The sequence below is a fragment of the Pinus tabuliformis genome, chromosome 6 (assembly GCF_031772625.1).
Source record: "Pinus tabuliformis cultivar Carrire ecotype Pingquan chromosome 6, CPIR1, whole genome shotgun sequence".
NCBI classification, from domain to species: domain Eukaryota; kingdom Viridiplantae; phylum Streptophyta; class Pinopsida; order Pinales; family Pinaceae; genus Pinus; species Pinus tabuliformis.
Window position 1 is genome coordinate 1,269,968,673 of NC_142292.1, and position 17,620 is coordinate 1,269,986,292.

A 17,620-nucleotide genomic window follows, 5' to 3' on the forward strand; every position below is an offset into this window, starting at 1 on the left:
ATGCAAGATCCTCAAGATTCTCTGAAGGAATCCTCATCGGAGGGTTCACTAATCTAGAGAGGGAGCAAGTGTTTCATCAGGAACTCCAACTTATGGAATTCATGGGATAATGATGTGATGACATGAAGCAGATTAAGGGATTGTAGATCTCTTCAATCAAGGAAGCCGCTGGAAGAAACCTCGATGACCTGAAGGTAAAATAAGGTATGTATGCTTGTGTTTAATATTATAATGACAAGTCATATGGTTGCAGGTAACATGGATCATTACTTCTATCTTGAGAAGCATGATCAAGAGAAAAAGGATCTCCTCCTTCGAAAGTATGCAAAAAGACGTAAGACACACTAGATGAAATCAACATAATATGTCCTCATATGAAGTGCAAGGTGGTTGACTACAATTAAGAAACACTGATTGAAAGCACCTGGGAAGGAAATGTGTGAGGAAGGAAGAGATCATGAGATATGCAATCCTAATGAAGGCAATCAACATCCAAAAGACCAAGAAGATTTGACTAGGATATCTCACAGAAAGATATAAAGAGTCTGATCAAAGTCTGAAAAAGATGAAGACCCTTGACAATGGATATCTTTGGGAGATATGTCAATAAGTGTTCAGGTTGTTGATACCTACAAGAAGATGTCATGACGAAGAGCCATCTCGTAAGGTATGATTTAATTTAATATGATGTTTTGATTTCTTGAATAATATCTGGATGAGTTCATGTACGGCTACTAGAGCAAGACTTGTAAGTACAAGTACAACCAGCATTCATGCGACGGATGGAAACACCTATGAGAAGCATGGAGAGGAAAGAAGTAGCCATATGAAGAAAGTTCCAGATGTATGCCAAGAAGACCACTTTCCATGAAGAAAGGAATGACCTGACGGAATAAGAAGGAAAGTGATCGATGGTTGTTGCCCTACAAGGAAGAAGCTCAACTAAATTTCATGACATCAAATAGAAAAGTTAATCAAGCAGTTGAAGAACCCATGAAGAAGTTGTTAATGTATAAAAGAGTCCCTAGCTAAGAGGGAGCTTTGTCAGGTCCCTGATCAAGAGGGAGTTTGAATTAGATCACCCTTGATTACAAAGGAGTGACAATTGTGTTTTTCCATTTCACGTATCATGCACTAGACCAGGACTAACAGCCGAAAGTCTAGATGAAGGCCATGAATGGAAATGTAGACACATGATAGACACAACATTATTGTCCTCATTTGGGAAGAAAGAAAGGGAGGATTGGGTAATCATCTGGCATCCGATACTCTTTGAGGATGTGTAGGGCATCCAAGATAAGAGTAGGCAAGAGGAACGATATTCTTTGAGGGTTGGGAACCCAAGATAAGAATAGTCCTAGAAGGTCATACTCAGTGGACACTTGGGTGGGTATCTACCTTGAGAGACAATGATGAAGGTGTCTATAAATCATTGGTCTCGCCAGCAGTATAGCTCATGGCCTCATAGAGAGATGGAGTTGTTAGTCAAGGCCTTGCACTATGATAATGTTGATTGATATGATGATATACAGATGGGATTACCAATCCGATTGTTCTTATTGTTGATCTAGATTGTCATTGATGTCAATATGGCAATATTCTAGGATACTAAATGATGATATAAAGCCAAGGAGAAGCAAAGCAAATCCGTGAAGAAATAGGAGCAAGAAGCCAAGGAGCAAAGCCATCAGGGAAGCCATTGGAAGTCAAGAACAAGAGCAATCAAAGAAGAGCTATCGGAAGAGGTCATTGGAAGCCACAAGAAGTAAAGAGGAACACATTGGCGGAGGTGCATAAATAGTGCTAACGGAGGAGTTAACAGTAATGTCGCATGAAATACCGGAGAAATATCAGAGTAGTTAACATATCGAAGGAGTATTGCAGAGTATCAGAGGAGTTAACATATCGAAAGAGCGGGGATAGGAAAGTATGGACTTCCTTGAACGTGGCTGAAGTCCCGCACCCAATCCTAGCCGTCGATCTCATAGTCAACCCTTAGATCACGGTCCACTGCGAGGGTTAAGGCCAGTTTTTAATCCACATGCCAGTCGAAGTCCCGCAAACCGTCGATTGAGATAACATTGTGGACCCGTTGCACCATTATAATACATCTTAAAGAAATATCGCATCCGCCATATCGCAAGTGTTTAAAGCCTTGTCATGTTAAAACCTCCGATCGCGATATTATTACGGACCCGATTTCTCCATTATAACACGCCCTCTTGTAATATCGCATCCATTGTATCAGAACTTTCATATCACAATTCATAAATGGATGTCACAATAAAAATTGCGATTGCAATATTATGGTGGACCCGACTGCACCACTATGACATAACTTAATGTAATATCGCATTCGTTGAATCGCAAAGTTCAAAAGGGATGACATGTTAAAACCGTCGTTTGTGATAAAGTTGTGGACCCGATTGAGTTATCAAAAGAAGCTTATTGGAATATCGCATCATATCGCAAGTCTTGAAGAAATGTAATGATGGTAAACCGCGATTGCGATTAAGGTGATGATGTGGCAGGTGGGACCACCCATAATATGGTTTTAGCTATGTTGATATGTGAAGATCGATGATGTTGATATCAGAGGATAGAGGATGTTATGGGCACGACTTGTAAAAGACCTCCGGAAGTTGCGATTACGATTAAAGGAATGACATGGCACGTGGGATCTCCATATGGGTAACGTATCTTGGGCATCTATCATAGAGAAGAGGTAACAGTTCGTGAACTTGAAGGAACAGAGGAAGCTGGAAGGTCAAGCGAACGAAAGAAGAAGTCGAAAGGTCGAGAAGCCAAAGGTCTAGCAGACGATGAAGGTACAAAAGAAGTCGAAGATCGAGTTAGAGAGAAGTAAGCAAGAGGACAGAAGTAAGTCGTAGGTCCAGCAGGGTTGGGAGCAAAGAATTACTACCAAACATATCTAGAAAATATATAGCAAAGGGTTGTAGCCCTTGGGGTTGGTGCCTCAGAATTGGAAGGATTGGTGTCCTGGGAGTTGGTGCTCCTAAATGCAAGGTTGGTGCCTTGACAAGACAAGGTTGGTGCCCTGGAGGTTGGAGCTTCACAAAAAGTCCAAGTTGGTGCTTGGCAACTGGTTGAAGCCCTATATACATTGTACTTGATTTATTGTAAAGATTATATTAATAAAAGCATTTATTCCTGTTATTCATTTTGTGTTCTTAATATAAATGATTTAACTGATAAAAATAACAATTGAAAAGAAATATTGATTCACCCCCCTCTCAGTATTTCCAACACTTATGAGAAATTCTTTAGATTGAGAATAACTAAGTACCATTGTAAATACCTCCCTAGTTAAGAGGGACTGTTGAAGAAAAGCGTAACTAGGTTCAGTATTTGTCAATGTAATTTTGATCTTTGTACTTGTCAAGAAAAGGAATTATTATTTTTATAAATAATATGAATGAGTTTCTTGCTCATTCCATAGGTCTAGGAAAGTCAAAGAGTCAAAATTATATTAAAGAGCTCTACTTCAGCATCTATGTAATAAAAATGGGTCAACCTAGTTTCTAGCAGCCCTCCAAATGACAAGCACCATCCTCTTTGTCACGTCCGCTTGGAAATCAAATTAAAAGACTGGCATGTCGGCCTAAAAGAATTAGATTCACTCATGTTGCCTCAATAAATAGACACAACACTTCACACTGTAATGTCATCTTATTTATGGAGACGTGACTACTATAAATACCTCGTTGGGGTCACCGCAAGAAACACATTCAGATCACTCTGAAACTTCGAATAGGGCACAGTATCTCGAACAAGGTACAGGATTACAGTATTTCGATTGAGCACATAAGTACAAGTATTTCGATGGGTACAGTATCTCTGTGTTTTTTGGATGATCATCATGATCACAATCTTGGTATACTAGGACAGTCTTGGCATATCTATCATGATAAGGATCCTAGTGCAAGAAACTCTCAGCTATACACACTAGACATCATTCTCCAGATAAAGTCACAGTCTCGGCATGATTATGATCTCACTGTTATACACTCTCGGTATGCCAAAACACAGTCATAATCTCGGCACAGTGACAACTATGATGGAAGATCATAATGAAGACCTCGGTGAAGTGTTCACATATATATCTTAGTATGGAAGCCTAATCAACATGATAATGATCTCAGTGAGAAGTGCAGTAATGATCTAAGAGAAGATGGAGATATGGTGCAGCAGTTATGTTCTCATTATTGTGATGAAAATCTCAGTGAAGGTGCATGAATGATGACCTTTGTAATGACCCAAATCAAAAAAAATTGGAACAAACACTTCATATAAAACTATCATGCATTTACCAGAAGATTGCCATGTAAAACCCAAACCATAAATCTATAAATTGCACAAAATCTCATTAAAGATCACAACATGAGGAACAATGAGAAATGCAACAACAAAATCCAGCTTTATTATAGAAATATATGCTAATACAATAGCTGGGAATGGCCCTCCAAGATATATAATAACACTGAAACCGACCTTTGAACTGAACATGAAATCAATCACTACACCTGTGGATTCTGAAAGAATCCACCAAGGGGAGATGGGTGCTCGCCCAATCTCTCTATATCACCTGAGGGTTTTCGTCCTAGGGCTACCAATGGAGTAGAGAACCGGGTTCTCAACCTCTCATACAAGAAACAATATCAAAACCAAGATGTCCTCCAATGTTCTCCTCCTCCTCTTTTATAGATTTGATGGACTCCTCTAGAACCTTCTATTTTATTATTATTTTAATTGTCAAGCACCTTTCCCTCTTTTATTTCATTAAAATATTATTTTTAATGTGGGAAAATGGTAAATTGGCCATCATGTCTCCCCAGGTCACTGAAACTCTCATCTAACCATCACATCCTGTAGATCTTCTCGTTTCAGTTCCAACGAGCTATTACACTAAGGTGTTCTGCCACATATTCCTCCCAGAATGCCACCTTAAGCGTAATTAATTGAGTCAAGCCCGCTAATAACTCAGTTTTTTGAAAGTGGTCGAAATGCGTCGGAATGAAAGGCAAATTGTGCGGATGATGGAATATACTAAGCGAATGCCATTGGACCTCATAGAAACTCCTCAAAACTCTATTTGGACCCCTGATGACATAACTTGCTCCACGGACCTAGCCATCGTCGACCCTGGAAATCCACCTTGGTTGTACTATGCAGAAGAATAAAAATGGGGACATGACAGTCCTCCCGCCCCAAGATTGCTTGCCCTCAAGCAATCCAGACATGTGGACCAATCTAGTGGCCTGACGCAATTGAGACCGAATCCTTGGATCCCATACAAACCACTGGTCCACGTCACACCTCCAAGCTATCGAAACATGACTGGATCCTCCAATACCTGGATCCCATGTCCATCTCTGACTCAACCTGCTACTAGTAGATCCACCTGGATCCCAATGCCACCAAGAAGGAGCATCAATGCTCCATGGCTCCTGTTGTGCTATAGCTTCAGCTGTGAATGTTGCCCCACCAACTGCGTACCAGCTCATCACTTCTCTCCAATCCAACTCTCGGCATAAACCAAGGTCAATCTCATCATGCTGATGTTGTGCTGAGATACTGATGAGTGGCCAGCCTACATCCTGCTACCAACTGAAGCATGTAACATCCCTCACCTCTAAGGGCTCCGACAATACAATGCCTCTGACTAAAAATGATACTCCATCAGTAGGGTACCAACTCATTATCTCTCGCTAGTCCAATGCATGGATTCCTATGCAAGGATCTGCTATGCTGATATTGTTCCATGCTCAACCCTTGAGGCTCTAACCGGTCAATCAAAACATGTCCGAGAAATTATGCCTTCCTCCCTATAATGGGAAGAAGTGGGCACATTGTGCTGCAAGCCCTATCTATACACTCTTGGAGAGGGTTGCTCCCAGAAATTCTAGCACCTCTGCCAGCTTCCTGTGCATCTACCCACACCTCATTAGTGGATCGGCCCAAAGATGGATGCATCACCATCTCCAACAACTCCTATCATCTACTAGCCTCCTGCAAGACTACCCTATCAATCTCCAACATCTCCTAAGGACAAGTGTCTGCAAATACTGTCACCTTGCCAGCTGTCTGTACATCTGTCTACTCCTCATCAACAGCTGACCCCAAGGGTGGGTGCTCATCCTCCACCATCATGGTTTCCATATGAACCTTCAACTGGCCCTCCCAAAAAGGGTCATCATGCATATTGTGCACCTCATCCTCCTCGGCTGACTCATGCCCCGTCATATGCTGCTCATGCTAACTCATCACTAGTGACACACTATCCTGAATGTCTCTCCTAGGACCTACGGACTGCTCAGAATATGAATCTGGCCTGATGTCAACAACTCTACATGACTCATGCTCCTCTATGTGCTCTCTATGTTGAATCATCAGTCGCTCATCTGCTCCCTGATCTCTTTCCCTCATGGGAACAATCAGTTGCTCCTCATACTCCTCTACCACACATGGATGCATATTTGGGCTACTGTCATGAACCCCACATGAATGCTCATGCTCCTGTAAGGTATCATCGTATGAACACATGGACTCGTCCAACGAAGAGTTCTCATCCTCATAGACATAAAGAATATTTTCCTGCTCTATCTTTGTCACCTCCTCGGTGTCACTCAAGCATGAGTGGTCAGATCCCCAAGGTCCTTTGTAGATGAAGCAAAGTCCCTTCCTCCTCATCTCATTCTTGTTGCATGAGCCCCCAAACATGAAATGCTCCTCCCTGGTCAATTGTCTCCTGAACATCCCAATGTTCTGCTCAACCAACCTCTCGGCTAGATCATAAGCAACAGGTGAGACCAATTGTTCTCTCCTCCAAACGGACAGCAATCGAGACTGCAACTCCCGGCAAATGGCATCATGGCCTCTCATACATGATGACAGGATGGACTGCATGTGTGCTATCACTGTGTCAAGATGATGTTTCCTAATGCTGAAGAAGCATTGGAACATCTGCAGGATCAAACCATCACACTCTAGATCTAACATGATTTCATATGTCCTAGTCATGGCCATAATTTTCAGAATCTGAAGCTTCTTCCCAAATGTAGGACCCGCACTGTTGTCCAAATCCTAAAAACTCTCTACTATCAGCTTGAAAACTATCCTCATAACTTCATCATTGAAAGGATGTATAGGTGCAATCAGTCTCATGATGTGACTGAGACACGATGCAACTGGAAGCATAACCCCTTCACAAGGTTCCTCCAAGAATTTGGGTTGTATGAGAGCAAGCATAACTGGTCTTAGAGCCCAAATTAATTTCTTCCCTTCTGGCTGGCTCACTTTGGAAAGGAGGGCATCTAGTTCATCAAGTTTGAAGAGAACTTTCCATGTGACCCTCATGCGCTTCAAATCTGTCCCAAGTGCAATCATCTTGTGTCCAATCTTTGGCTCCTTCTACAAATCGCTTCATTGTCCATGGGTAAGAATGGCATGGATCTCTTTTGAGAAAGGTCTGCTAGCCAATTTTGTTTGTTGCTCTATGTTACAGTTCATGAAGGGACCGTTGTATTGGTGCATGAGATGTTTCAAATACTCCATTGTTACAAGGCTTATGGCAATAGCGGCATACAAGGAAGCTACAATAATTTAAGACTAGTCATTAATAGGCTAAGGACCCACAAAATTCTAAGTTTATAGAGATGGGCAGTTGGTTCACAAGTGTTGTAGGTGTTCTCTCGGGCATTTAACTTCAATAAGTGTACATGGTGGACAATAGGCAAAGCTTCTAGTGATTTCAATGATTCTGAAAATACACACAGTGTTGGCAAGTTCTACTTGTTTAGAATTTGGCAACTTTATGGACGGAACTACATAGGACTCAAGGGGACAATCAAAGGAATGCTTTGACATATTATGTCAAACAATAAGCAGGCAACCATTTCTTCATTTATTTAGAAAGAAAACAATAAATATTAATGAACTTAGAACCTGGAGTTTGTTGCATGAGTAGTTTCTAGTATATCAGCCAAGCTGGAATGAAATCAGCAATGTAAACTCAGAACTGATGTAAATCGAGCCACTTATTCCACTGTGTTTGGTCCATGCAAATCTCCACGGCTTTCCCAAATCGATAACACTTTGTTGCGGTAAAGTTTGCGGCCTCTCTAGAGGACCCCCAACAATAGTGGTTGCAACTGGAAATTGGAAAATAGAACCTGGTGTGTAAGCAACAAGACATTCTGTTGTCTCTGCGTTCTGTTGTGTCACACGACCCCTAGTACAACTGATAGCAACTTCTTCTTTTTTTGGAATATCTGCCCCACCCGAGTTAGTAATAAAGTTAACGGACGCCCACGGAACACCAAGTTAGTGACTGCAGCCTCCACAAATCTGAGTTGGGTTGTCGCAGCTCATACACAACCGATCATAGCCTTAATATTATGATGTGGTCCCTCAATACGATTCACGTCCTCTGTTGGCTCCGATTCTTGCATGGAATGGCTCGGCCTTGACTGGTTGCAACTGAAGCAACAAGAACTCGTTAAACTCAATAACTCCGCAAAAAACTGACACATTAATGTTGCTAATTCTCAACAGGCAGCGGCCACAAATGAATCACGTTGTCTCGGTCTTCTGCGCACAACTTCCGCCTAACCTCAGCTCTACTACGAGTGTTCTGGTTACTCAAAATTTCGGCAATCCCCGCAAATTCGACCGGAACCGATTTTCACAACAATCAAGCTAATGTTTTATGAACACCATCGATTAACTTACAACTCGCACCCAGATCTTTTGCACATTGTCATAATAGATCGAACTTCTCAACCGTATGCAAACTTCATCGCTCGCTTAATGTATCGCAACGATTGGGTCAGTGAATGCAGAGGGTATCTTTGTTTATCCCTTCAATCAAACCTCTGTAACGACCATAGCACCTTGGTTCCCACCTCTTGCAAACTATAATTCGATGCTCAGCCTCAACGTCATTCTAGGAACGTGACTCAATCTCAATCAAATCTGATATGGATAGAAGGGAAACAAATTGTTGTGGCAATAATAATCCCATATGGACTGGTTATGGCATATTCGGCCTTATCACAATCTCCATTTTAAAAAACGACGACTTAGCTCCTGACACTCGACTCACGTACTCCACCAGTGACCATGTATGGAAAATTGCAGAAATAGTGATTTGGCCTTACTCCACTGAGCGACTAGCTATTTGTGTGTAAGAGTGTCAATAATGAAAAATCGGCCCTCGATCCGTGTTTTAAAGTATAGCCTATCCTGCGACTCGTACACGATCATGCTACCCAGTCAACAATTAATCCATGAGTGTCGTCAATGTTCTGCTACAAACCCGCACATGATCATAATTTCATTCGTGGGATGCGACTTAGCCGTTGTCGTCTTCTTTGTTAAGATCTCAACAATTTAAGCATGGACCACTGGTGGAATTTCTTCCTATATGACTTGGCCCTTGACTTGAATTACCCCAGATTTAGTATGTGGTTTGGCTCAGTGTATTACCACTTTAATTGATTGTTGACTGGATACTCAATACATTCTCCAATAATGCACTCGAGTGGGCAATAAGTTTGGTACTGGGCAGAAATGAATCTAGACCGCTTTTGAAAGATAAATTCGGCCCACAACCAAGATTTTTTCTGACAAATCAATATCAGCGTCATCTTTTCAAAAATAACCTTCAAACTTAGGTCAAACCAATCTGCAAATAAACCCTCAAGCTAGTAGGAAAACCAGCTCTGATACCACTGTAATGTCCCAAATCAAAAAAATTTGGAACAAACACTTCATATAAAACTATCATGCATTTACCAAAAGATTGCCATGTAAAACCCAAACCATAAATCTATAAATTGCACAAAATCTCATTAAAGATCACAACATGAGGAATAATGAGAAATGCAGCAACAAAATCCATCTTTATTATAGAAATATATGTTAATACAATAGCTGGGAATAGCCCTCCAAAATATAAAATAATACTGAAACGGCCTCGAACGGAACATGAAATCAATCACTACACTTGTGGATTTTGAATGAATCCACCAAGGGGAGATGGGTGCTCGCCCAATCTCTCTATATCACCTGAGGGTTTTCGTCTTGGGACTACCAATGGAGTAGAGAATCGGGTTCTCAACCTCTCATACAAGAAACAATATCAAAACCAAGATGTCCTCCAATGGTCTCCTCCTCCTCTTTTATAGATTTGATGGACTGCTCTAGAACCTTCTATTTTATTATTATTTTAATCATCAAGCACTTTTCCCTCTTTTATTTCATTAAAGTATTCTTATTAATGTGGGAAAATGGTAAATTGGCCATCATGTCTCCCCAGGTCACTGAAACTCTCATCTAACCATCACATCATGTAGATCTTCTCGTTCTGGTTCCAACGAGCTATTACACTAAGGTGTTCTGCCACATATTCTTCCCGGAATGCCATCTTAAGCGTAATTAATTGAGTCAAGCCCACTAATAACTCAATTTTCTGAAAGTGATCGGAATGCGCCAGAACAAAAGGCAAATTGTGCGGATGATAGAATATACCAAGCGAATGTCGTTGGACCTCACAGAAACTCCTCAAAACTCCATCGCGACCCCTGATGACATAACTTGCTCCACAAACGTGGCCATCCCCTGCCCTAGAAATCCACCTTGGTTGTACTATGAAGAAGAATAAAAATGGGGACATGACAACCTCAGTGAAGCAGCAATGTTGATGATCATCTCAAGTTTCAACAGTAAGAAGAGGATTGGTGACTTGGTCTTCGAGTGGCCTAGTAGGTCAAGGGTCATGGTCTTGGTGTTCATCAATTGGAATCTCTATAAGAAGAATTATGTGCAGGTTTTCCTCTCCAAGAGGGAGAGGCTTTGGCACTGGGAAAATGCCAACTCCTTGTGTTCTTGTCTCTTTGTTTTGGTAGCAGTTTGATGAAGTAAACACAAACACTCGTAATAAGAAGAAGATCAAGATAAGATAAATGGTAAAAGAATTTCACAAATTGTTATCAAGCATAGAAGAATCTATCTAGTGCTCACTGCCATAGATTCTTCAACAATAATTGCTATATTCATGACTACATTTTCCTACATTAAAAATGAATTTGTCGTATCCATGGATACTTTTTTCTACTACATTAAAAATATTTTTTTGTGTTTATTAACACTGGTAAATATTCCAAGCATGAGTATGACAAATAGGTTGAGTACCCAAGTCACCTCCCTAAAAAAGTACAAGTCAAGTCGATTATAAGTTATAACCTTAGTAACTATGAGAAGAATTCCTCACACTGGTTTTGAATCAAAACCTGTAAAGTTTTGTAGATGTTCTATGCTAAGAGCAATTTCACTTTTCTCACAGCAATCATACAAGTAGTTAAGCAAAATGCAGATAGAACATATAAGCAGATCTTACAGAAGACAAATCAGAAACAAGAAAAATGTGTGTGTTCGTTTCGGCGGTCAACAGGATGCTTCAACCAGCAAAGTCTCCTATGGTCAGCGAGCCCAGATGTGTCACAAGATCCCTCCAACTAGTAGATGAGTCAACCCAAGTCAATTCTACAAAAAGTCAACGTTGTCCTGAAAAGTCAACGCAGGGGCAGCTAGCTAAAAGTCAACGCAGCAGCAAAATGGTCAACCCTTTGACCTCGATTTTTGTGCCAGATAGTACGGCCTTCAAAAATCGAACTTTCCACCAATTTTCAGCTTGATTGGACCAAGTGTTGACCAAAGTCAACGCTGGTCAAACTTTCTGCGAAACCCTAGCAGCAGAAAATCCGTACGGTCTGTCCTCTTCGTCCTTCCCACATGTGGCTGAAATTCGTCCTCCAGGTAGCGTACTCTCTAAAATGAGAGAGGAAGATGTGAGTTGAGTTGTGATAAAATTCTCTCCAACTTTTCCTGTATATATATCCATCAATGAGGGTGTGTGACACATATGTTGGGCATGTGAGCCTACATTACAAAACTGGCTGACCTTGCACATATAATTTATTAAGAATAATAAATTCACAATATAAGTTCTGCTCATCGGATTAAGACTATTTTTATATGGATTTTACACCTCTCAGAAAGAGGAATCCAACAAAAATATTAGCCTCTTAATCTGAGCATCAGAACATGGAGTTTGGACCTAGTTGTCCAAATTTAACACTCCCTCTCAACTAGGGAGAACTCCATTTATTAGTGCAATCAACATCGTGAGTCATCCCGCCGAAACTTGCTTTGCTGGCTTCTTTATTTCAGAACAGAGGTGGGTCAGTCACATAGACATCATTCCCCGACTGACATAATCAGTCCAGAGGTCCCAGACCTCACAAATCTTGATCCCAGATCAAGAGGTTGGACCATGCCATCCTAGATAGAGAGTACGGCAATCTCTGATGCGTCCATCAGTCTTTGCTAATAGTCTCTAGCTTTTCCACACCTCATTGGCCAAATGAGAGGTACTTCCCATGAGCCCTGAACTCAATGGGTAGGATGCATACGGGGCACAGATTAAATGAGTGGCGAACCAGCTCAATAATCACAAGGGTGGGGCAGAAGCATTATGAGTGCTTATAGCTTCGAGAAGCTATCCCCAAAGCCCCCCAGAGCTCCCAGAGTTCATCGTCCAACAGGACCCACATCATAGGGTCTTTCCACAACACCAAGACTCTCACGAAAGGTTAGGAACTTGACCTTCCCCAGGGGCTTAGTGAGAATATCCGCGACCTGCTCATCAGTTCCTATATGATCGAGCCTTACGGCGCCTCGCTGTACCATATCCCAGATAAAGTGGTACCTGATATCAATATGCTTGGATCGGTCGTGGAACACGGGATTCTCAGTCATACGAATCCTACTCTGATTATCACAGAGTATTACAGTGGTATCTAGCACATGTTGGAACAGCTCACTAAAGAGCTTCCTCAACCAAACTGCTTCACAACAGGCCATACTAGCAGCAATGTATTCGGCCTCCGCGGTGCTCAAAGCCACCGACTTCTGCTTCCTGCTCATCCATGAGATCGAAGCAGAACCAAGATTGAAACAGCATCCAGATGTGCTCTTACGATCCACCACACTGCCAGCCCAATCGGCATCAGTATATCCCGGAGTATCACACTCCCGGCAGTGTATCTCAACCCATGGTTTATCGTGCCCTGAAGATATCTCAAAAGATTCTTGGCACCAACCCAGTGAAAATGATGAGGCTCAACCATCTGTTGGCTCAAAGTATTCACTGCAAAACATATGTCCGGACGGGTGTTCACTAAGAACATCAAAGCTCCTATGAGTTGACGATACTCAGTAGGATTGGCCAAGATAGGCCCTGCAGCGCTGCCACTCAACTTCTTAAAGTTGAGTTCCATTGGTGTCGACACGGACTTACAGTCCACCATCCCAAATCTTTCCAGAAGCTTCACAATATACTTTCCTTGAGAAAGGAAAATCTCTCCAGGTCTCTGCCAGACCTCTAGGCCTAGGAAATAGTGCATCAGTCCTAGGTCTTTCATCTCGAACTCAGCAGCAAGCTCCCTCTTACATTGATGAATGAGAGGGTCACCACCTGTCAGGAAGAGGTCGTCCACATACAGCACTAGAATGAGAGGCTTTCCTTCCACAACCTTAAAGTAAAGGTTTGGATCAGCATTGCTTCGAGTGAAGCCCAGCTTCATCAAGTAACTATCCATCCTCTCATACCAAGCTCTGGGTGCTTGCTTTAACCCATAGAGGGCTTTCTTCAACCTGCAGACATAAGTGTCTCGATCTTGAACTTCAAATCCCAGAGGTTGTTCTACATACACCTCTTCCTTTATTGCACCATGCAGAAAAGCGGTCTTGACATCCATCTGATGAAGACTCCATCCTTGCGTAGCAGCAAGGGTTATGATGGATCGGATGGTGGTATATCGAGCCACAGGTGCAAATATATCGTCATAGTCAATTCTCAATCATCATGGATCTGCACCTCAATGACTGTAATGTTGCTCTCATTATACAGCATCACATTGCTACCCCAAATCAACAAGAATGACAGATCTGGTCTTTTCATTGTAATATACTCCTAGTGGAGATTCATATCTTCTTTGCTGTCTATGCATCATCACGCTGCATGCTACCCATGCTGCCTTTGCATCATCACGTTGCAACACTACAACACAGTCTGATCTGCACTAATTGAGGCTTACGATCACCCAATCAAGCCTCCAAATTTGCTCCCACAGGTTGCCCAACCATCTGATCCAAAACTGATCAAATTCCTTGACCCAACACAAGGCATAAATTGTTGTTCTAATCTGTTTTCGCTGCTGCTCCTAATTGTGACTGGTTAGGGCATCCATATGCTGCAACAGCCCTTAACCAAGTCACCAAACAGCCTTCAAAAACTACGTGCTACCCTTGTATAAGTCCTCTGCATCCACGTTGTTGATTAGGGCTCAATCTAGCCCCAAAACAGTCCCACGCAATGCCTTTTCAGTGGGGTAAGGGCCTGCGGCCTACCACAGGTGGCTTCCTGTACCCACGGCCTGCTGAAACAGAGTTTCCAGCCCGCACATAATATTCAAATCAACCCAGAATTTTTGTCTCCTTTATTGAGGCCTTTCTGCTGGTTAATTTTCACTCCAAAACAGTGATAGGAGTGACCTAAACGTCCCCTCTTCCTTCACTGGAAATGCCCTTACCTGCACCCAATAAAACAGAGATTTAGGGCCCAATATACTGCAGATTTAGGGCTCCTATTCTTAGCGTGTAAGGGCCTCTTGGGACAGCGTATGAGGGCTCTTTAGAACTGCGGATTCTCCTCTAGATCTCTCTGTCCACAAAACCCAAACACATGGAGAGAGTGCAGTGGTAGTCTCCCTCTTAATGCCAGCTTCTCTGCAGAAGTCTTTGAACTCATTTGACTCATATTCAGTGCCATTGTCAGTCCTCAAAATCTTGATCTTCTTTCCGGTCATATTTTCCACCAAGGCTTTGAAGGTACGGAACCACATGAAAGCCTCATCCTTCTTTTTCAAGAAGTATATCCAGGTTTTGCGAGAGAAGTCATCAGTAAATGTCATATAGTAAGAACATCCCCCCAGGGATGTTACAGGCAACATACCAGAAAGATCAGAATGGACCAGTTGCAATATCTCAGATGTCTTTGTGACACTTGAGGGGAAAGGTCCCCTTGTATGTTTTCCTTCAGCCCTTACATACACCTTTATGATTATTTCCAAAATCAGGCAGCCCTTCATGTTCATGATCTTATAATGCTGCCTATGCATCATCATCATGCTGTCCTATATATCATTGTCACATCACAGCCATATAAATCACTGTCATACAAGAATCACTTCCATACATCAAGAAACATTGTCCAAATATCACTAAAGTCGCTGCTCAAACATTATTGTCATAGGAACAAATATCTCTTCCATATATCATCTCCATTTGTCAAGAGAACAATATCACTGCTATGCATAACTGTTATAAGAGTAAGTGACACTACAATGAGTGCAGAAGATCACTGTCAAAAACTCTGTCATATTGTCATATTTCACTGTCATACGTACAGAAGATGGGGTCTGATAATAAGCCCACTTGACTACCCTTAAGCTCTTCCATATATCCATTTTTAAGACTCCAAATCATCTACCTTCTAACAGCCCTTGTTGTCCTTCTCAAGGGACTATACTTGGAGCTTTACCAAGCATCTTCTTACAGCCCATTATACCAGAATTGCAAACTGTCTAATCTGGACCATAGTATCTGGCAAATTCATCATTATAAAAGACAAGCACATACCTGTGATAGACGTCATATTTCTGTCCACAACTACATTTTGACCGATGCACAGGACCCTGAAATTTCGGCCCTGGTTAGGGCTTTCTGTGGCTTCTACGACAGCCCACTATACAGCCTTCAAACCTCTTTAATTCCTACGTTGATGATCAAGGGTACTGCGGCCTTCTTCCTGCTCCTTGCTGGGCCTCTCGGCCCTCTCAAAACAGACTTTTGTCCCATTGTAAAACTCAAAATCACTCAACGGCCTGTGCATAGAGAATAACCCTTGCATTTATGCTCAGAACTCCTCTTTACAAGCTCAGCTAGCCTCCTTCCTTACTTGGCCAATCAGATCATAAACAAAAGACACAGAAATACTCCTCTTCGCACTTTGGCCAGAGCCTTAAGCCTGCAGATACCTCTTCATCACTACGACTTGACTCTTCATGACTGCAGCCTCATGTCCTTATGACTGCGGCTTCCTTTACTGCCTAAACATATCCTCTACAGCTGCGCTGTATATCTTTCCGTTACAACGTATATCATTGATAGCGTATATAATCCTCTATGTACAGCGACACAAAGGCATCCATTGACTTCGATTAGGGCATGATTATTTCGATGATGATTGCTATAGATAGAGTTTGTCTTCACCTCAGCTCTGATACCATGTAAAGTTTTGTAGATGTTCTATGCTAAGAGCAATTTCACTTTTCTCACAGCAATCATATAAGTAGTTAAGCAAAATGCAGATAGAACATATAAGCAGATCTTACAGAAGACAAATCAGAAACAAGAAAAATGTGTGTGTTCGTTTCGGCGGTCAACAGGATGCTTCAACCAGCAAACTCTCCTATGGTCAGCGAGCCCAGATGTGTCACAAGATCCCTCCAACTAGTAGATGAGTCAACCCAAGTCAATTCTACAAAAAGTCAACGTTGTCCTGAAAAGTCAACGCAGGGGCAGCTAGCTAAAAGTCAACGCAGCAGCAAAACGGTCAACCCTTTGACCTCGATTTTTGTGCCAGATAGTACGGCCTTCAAAAATCGAACTTTCCACCAATTTTCAGCTTGATTGGACCAAGCGTTGACCAAAGTCAACGCTGGTCAAACTTTCTGCGAAACCCTAGCAGCAGAAACCCTAGCAGCAGAAAATCCGTACGGTCTGTCCTCTTCGTCCTTCCCACATGTGGCTGAAATTCGTCCTCCAGGTAGCGTACTCTCTAAAATGAGAGAGGAAGATGTGAGTTGAGTTGTGATAAAATTCTCTCCAACTTTTCCTGTATATATATCCATCAATGACGGTGTGTGACACATCTGTTGGGCATGTGAGCCTACATTACAAAACTGGCTGACCTTGCACATATAATTTATTAAGAATAATAAATTCACAATATAAGTTCTGCTCATCGGATTAAGACTATTTTTATATGGATTTTACACCTCTCAGAAAGAGGAATCCAACAAAAATATTAGCCTCTTAATCTGAGCATCAGAACATGGAGTTTGGACCTAGTTGTCCAAATTTAACAAAACCCAAACTGAAAACAAGAAAACTAAGACTTATACAGGCATGGTTACTCTTTGATATCGTGTCCCACCATAAATCTAGGAAAATATAAATAAAACTTAAAAGTGAATAGGAAGGGATCCCAGTGACATGTACAGCACTGTCACTGGGATGCTTTCTTTCTACTGGAGCACCATCTATTTCACATTCTAGGGTTACCATTTTGGGTTTCTTTCACACATTTTTCTATAATATTTGTCTACACTTTCTTTCCTTCCTTAACCTATGAATTTAGAAATACTTAGAAGTTAGGAGATGATCTAGGCACTCTTTATCAATGTTGCAAACA

At 41.7% G+C, this 17,620-nt stretch overlaps 1 protein-coding gene across 2 annotated transcripts in view; it reads right to left on the minus strand.

Annotated features, from left to right (window-relative positions):
* Positions 1–17,620, minus strand: part of SCD1 (stomatal cytokinesis defective / SCD1 protein (SCD1)) — a 470,752-nt gene that overhangs the window by 180,952 nt on the left and 272,180 nt on the right. The window lies entirely within an intron of this gene.